Here is a 6,221-nt window from a genome sequence, read left to right on the forward strand (position 1 = left end):
CACCCGTGACCAGACCTCTGGAATCTCCATGTCTGGCCCCTGGATGGGACGTAGAAGACCTAAGAGGTCTACCACCCGCAGTGGTAGACACGATCACTCAGGCTAGGGCCCCCTCGAGGCGCCTGTATGCCTTTAAGTGGTGTCTGTTCGCTAAGTGGTGTTCTTCCTGACGGGAAGACCCCCAGAGATGCGCAGTCAGATCAGTGCTTTCCTTCCTGCAGGAGAGGTTTGAAGGGCAGCTGTCCTTGAAGGTGTACATTGCTGCTATAGCAGCACACCACGACACAGTGGATGGTAAGTCCTTAGGGAAGCACGACCTGATCATCAGGTTCCTGAGAGGTGCCAGGAGGCTGAATCCCTCCAGACCACATCTCGTTCCCTCATGGGACCTCTCTGTAGTTCTTCAGGATGTTCAGAGAGTCCCTTTTGAGCCTTTGCAGTCAGCTGAGCTTAAGGCACTCTCTTTGAATCCATCAAGAGGGTAGGAGACCTGCAAGCATTCTCTGTCAGTGAAACGTGCCTGGAGTTCGGTCCAGGCTACTCTCACGTGATCCTGAGACCCCGACCGGCTATGTGCCCAAGGTTCCCACGACCCCTTTTAGGGACCAGGTAGTGAACCTGCGAGCGCTGCTCCAGGAGGAGGCAGACCCAGCCCTCTCATTGCTGTGTCCGGTGTGCGCTTTATGCATCTATTTGGATCGCATGCAGAGCTTTAGAATCTCTGAGCAGCTCTTTGTCTGCTTTGGTGCACAGCAGAAAGGAAGCGCTGCCTCCAAGCAGAGGATCGCCCACTGGCTCATTGACGCCATAACTATGGCATATCTCGCCCAGGACATACTGCCCCTGGTAGGGCTATGAGCCCATTCTACCAGGGGTGTAGTGGCTTCCTGGGCCCTGGCCAGGGGTGCCTCTCAAACAGACATTTGCAGAGCAGCGGGCTGGGCAACACCCAACACCTTTGCAAGGTTCTACATCCTCCGGGTGGAACCGGTTTCATCCCAGGTAGTGGCACGCAATACAAGCGGTTAAGCCCGGGATAGCCAGCCGGGTTTATCACTTGCACATAGTGCCTTTCACCTCCGCTGAGCTGAAGACTTGCGCAATTAATTCCCAGTAGTGTTCACAAACTTTGTTCCCTGGTTGACTTCTTCCAAGCCTTGTGGCAGTCGAGTTTTCGGAGAGACTCACTGCCGGCCCAATACACGTGCTAACTAAGAGCCCTGTTCTGGGGTAGGTGCTCCGCATGTGGCAGTTCCCTGTAAGGTAACCCCATGCGATGTATATCTTCCGCTAATTCGTTTCCCTGTTGGCAAACTGCGTCTTCCTTGGGCAGAGCCCCCTCTGCCACAGTCTCCATGTTTGTAGTAACTCCTCCCCCATTGGGTAGGATCTACCATGAGACTCTCCACACGGTCGGCAAGACCATGTGACGTATTTTTCCACTTAAATATTCCCCCTCTCTTTGGGCAAGGTGTGGTCTCTGCAGTGTCCTCCCCTTGGGAGGGACACCCCCCAACTAGACCTGGCGGCCCAGTCAGTTAATCTCCCTTCTTTTTTAGGGAGTGGAAAAAAGAAGGGGAAAAGAGGCCACGACTGGGCTAGCCTGTCTCTATCTTTTGGGTAGTCGACTTGTCCCCAAAGGGCCGTTCGACATTCATAACTATGTTGGGGGAGGTTACGTGTCGGCATGGTGCACTGGCTACGAGGGACACAGTTTTCTGCCCATCACACACTGCCAGTTCACGTAACACAGTTCAGCCAGTTGCGGCGTTTTGTATAGGGACCCCTAGTGTCACTACATCGACACAACGTCGAGTGAGTGACAGATACCATGTCATGGTTACTTGCATAACCTCCGTTCCCTGATGGAGGGAATGAGACGTTGTGTCCCTCCTGCCACAACGCTGAATTACCCGCTGAAATGGCTGGACCTTGCCTCGGCTCCTCAGCATAAAACCTGAATGAGTGATTGCATACCAGCTCCTTTTATACCCGTATGTCCGGGGGAGTGGCAAGCAAATACCACTCGCCAATTTTCATTGGCCTTTTATCAAAGACCAGAGGTGTCTCGGGCTCCCAAGAGTGACCCCTAGTGTCACTACATCGACACAATGTCTCGTTCCCTCAATCAGGGAATGGAGGTTACGCAAGTAACCATGATGTTTTCTTTTCTATTGGTTCTTGCACATAAGTCATGCAACATGTTATCCACTAGAAGTTTCATATGCAAAATAAGTGTGTGAATCTCATTAAAGTTGTCAAGAACATGCCTGGTCATATTTCATCTCAAAATCCCCATTGTCATTACTGTTGTGTGACCATACATTTCTATATTTAAAAAAATAAATACATTTGTAATTGTATTAGCGATTCTCATTAATATCATACAGTATTTCTCACTGCATTACAGTAAAATAAATAATGTAATACAATGATTTGTTTTGTATGATATATACTTTACAATTTACAATTTAAAAATAGGCTTAATTATGCAAAATATATAATTTTGGAGACGCTACATGTTCTCATTATAAAGTATTTATAAAGGGGTTTATTAATGACTAATAAGTTATTTACAGATACATTATAAATCATTTGTATGCAGTTATAACAACATGAATAAAAATAATCATAAAAAATGAGGGATTATGCTATTTTGCTACAGTCGGCGTTGTATTTATATTTATTATTGTAATGTCTTGACGTACTTGTGCTATCACTTTCCTTGTCACATTGATGTCAAAAGAATGGTTCTACTCTAAGTGCTGTCCCACTTAGTATTAGCTACCAAAATTTATATATATATATTTGACACTAAAGTCAAAACTTTTTAAACACTTGACTGAAATGTTTCTCATGATCTTAAAAATCTTTTGATCTGAAGGTTTATGCTTAAATGTTTGAAATTAGTTTTGTAGAACAAAATATAACTATGCCACCATAATAATTTTTTAATTTTTATCAAAAAAACAAAAAAAACAAAAACAAAAACAAAAAATTTTTACAAATTGATGACTTTTCAAAATAATAAAGAAAAGCAGCCAATAAGTGCCCACCATAGATAGGAACTCCTTCAATACTGTTTAAAAAGCATCCCAGGGTGATACCTCAAGAAGTTGGTTGAGAAAATGTCAAGAGTACATGTCTGCAAATTCTAGGCAAAGGGTGACTACTTTGAAGATGCTAAAATGCACAGTTTTTATTTATTTTGGATTTTGTTTAGTCACAACATAATTCCCATATTTCCATTTATGTTATTGTATAGTTCTAAAATGCACAGTTTTGATTTATTTTGGATTTTGTTTAGTCGCAACATAATTCCCATATTTCCATTTATGTTATTCTATAGTTTTGATGACTTTACTATTATTCTAAAATGTGAAAAAAAAAAATAAATAAAATAAAAAATACACTTTGGACCTGTAGTGTATATATATATATAACTAGTTTCAGGTCTTCATGCTCATTCACAGCACACTGTATATTATATAATAAAGCATGATGACCATTAAACTACACTGAAAAGCATGTACATAGGTTTGTGTTGGCAACTCAATAATAATGTATGTGTCCTCTTGCATTAAGGCACATTTTCAAAGGTCACTAATGTTGAATAAGTGTTATTAAGCATTTATAACATGGGGGGTTAAATGGCTTACTGTTTGGCAGGTAGTGCATGAAAGTTGCTCTTTTCATGCATGCTGTTATAAGCGCATATCAATGATTCATAATGCGTTTGTAAATTAATTATAAAACATTAGTGAACCAGTTTATAAACCCTTAACACAGGTAAGGTGTTACCAAAATTGTTCTGTTTTGATATGGGGATGAAATATGAGCAAAATATATTATTTGCATGACTTTTTGACCAACTGAATAACTGAATTACTAATTGATGGTAGGCTTTTGCTTGTACTGGTTTACTGCAGCGAATTGCATAAAAAATGCTGCAGTGTTACTCAATCTCCTAAAGATGATGTTTGGTCCATTGATGTGCTTTTGAGAATCAATATCTTTACATCTTGAGTTGTTTCATAAAACAGTCTAACATCAGTCATATTAAGAGATTGTTTATGCATCACTTTAGAGTTTACTGAGGGTTATCCCATATACTGTACAAAGCCACAGCTGAAAAAGTCACATTCTTGTGCTTGTACATAAAAAGTAATCTGTCACTCTTTACGAAAGATTTACATTTTGTGTTGATTGATTTATGCCTTATCTTCTCTTCAATCTTCTGGTCGTATTAGTGGCTTTCATCTTACACAAGATCCATCTCAGCTGTGCAGTAAGTTCATTCAACCACAGCTTTGCCTTTGATGTAGGTGCAAGTAAAGTCAAGTCAAGCTAAGTCATTTTTATTTGTATAGCGCTTTTCACAACACACATCGTTTCAAAGCAGCTTTACAGGAAATCATGCATTAACAAAAAAATTAAACTGTAATATCTATAAAGTCTTAGAGTTATCATTGTGTAATTTGATTAAATATGATTGTAAATTGTGTATAAAAATAAATAATTCGATAATAATTGTATTTAGAACCCCTGTGAGCAAGCTGAAGTTGACTGTGGAAAGGAATACAAAACTCCATAAGATGTTGGTTAATGGAGAAAAATAACCTTGGCAGAAACCAGGCTCACCGTGGGGGCCAGTTCCCCTCTGGCTAAACAACATGACTATAATGCCAATTTTAGTTATTTGTTTGCAGTGCAAGTCATGGTTTAAAATTTGTAAATTAAGTAAGGGTTAAGGTCCAGTGTTTAAAAAAAAATTTTTATGAACTATAAGATTAATGACTAATGTCTTTGAAGTTTATCCTGGATTAACTGCAGAAGTTCACATAGATGCATTGTCCTTATGAAGGCTTTTGTTGGCAATTAAATTATAGTCTATGTATTCCATTTCAAGAGTGTAGTCCATCATTAGCAAAGGTGATGCAGGCAGAGATCAATGAGGTACATCGCAGTTCAAATGGCAGGTCATTTCGTTGAGGTTCAGTGGGGTCCATCCTAAGTCCAAGGTTCAGGCTGTGGCATATGAAGTATCTGATGACTTACATTTGAAGTTGGAATCAGTTCATCCTCTGAAGTCAAAGACTAAATTGATGTCTGGCTAGCACTGACTGTGGTGTGTCGTCATCACTCAGCGACACGTAGCAGTGGAGTCCAACACCAAGCAGGAATGGAGCTGGATCTGGCCGGCTCTGGTAACCTCGGGATATTAACTGCTTATTAACAAGCCAGAATTTTGTGATCATAATGAACTCGATGGAATATAGCATGTCAGAAGGTCACTTAAGTACTGTGGAGCTAGACCATTCAAAGCATCGTATGTAGTTAACAGAAATTTAAAATTAATAGGAAATTTAACAGGTAGCCAAAGTAATGACGATAAAATTGGGCTAATATGATCATATTTCTTGGTTGTAGTCAGCACTCTAGCAGCTGCATTTGAACCAACCCAGTAATGCATTACAATAATCTAGTCTTGAGGTCATGAACTCATGAATTAATTTTTCGGCATCAGCAACAGAGAGCATGTGTCGAGGTGGAAGAATGCTGTTCTACAAACACTGGAAATTAGATTTTCAAAGGACAGATTGGTATCAAATTTAACACTAAGTTCTTTTCTTAACAGTACTTCCATTGAGAATCAAATTATATTTTATCGGCTTAATTTTAGAGGTTTTTGGTCCAATAATTAGTACCTCTGTTTTGTCGGAATTGAGTTGAAGGAAATTTCTGGCCATCCAATCTTTGATTTCATTGATACACTCTGCTAATTTGGAGAACTGTGAATTTTCATTGGGTTTAGAAGAAATATAAAGATGGATATCGTTGGCATAACTGTGGAAATTTATTCCATGATTCAGCAATTAATTCAGGTTGAACTGGTCCATCAGAGAGATGGTCTCATTGGCTAAATATCTAGATGCAAAGGTAGTAAAGGTAATAGATACACCCCACACTTTTGTTTACATTTGTAAGGTGTGTATAAGTGCACTCATTTTGCAAAAATAGGACATGCTCCTCGATCAACATTCATGTTGGTCTTAGAAAAATATTTCATTCATCAGATTTTAGGATGATGAGGCTTGTTTACCATGCCTACTAACCCATTTGCCTCTGATTTTAAAGGTTTGTTAAATTAATAGTTTATCCCAAAATAAAACTTATGTCATCATTTACCCACCCTGATGTCATTCCAACATGATCACACA

The sequence above is a fragment of the Myxocyprinus asiaticus genome, chromosome 45 (assembly GCF_019703515.2).
Source record: "Myxocyprinus asiaticus isolate MX2 ecotype Aquarium Trade chromosome 45, UBuf_Myxa_2, whole genome shotgun sequence".
NCBI lineage: Eukaryota > Metazoa > Chordata > Actinopteri > Cypriniformes > Catostomidae > Myxocyprinus > Myxocyprinus asiaticus.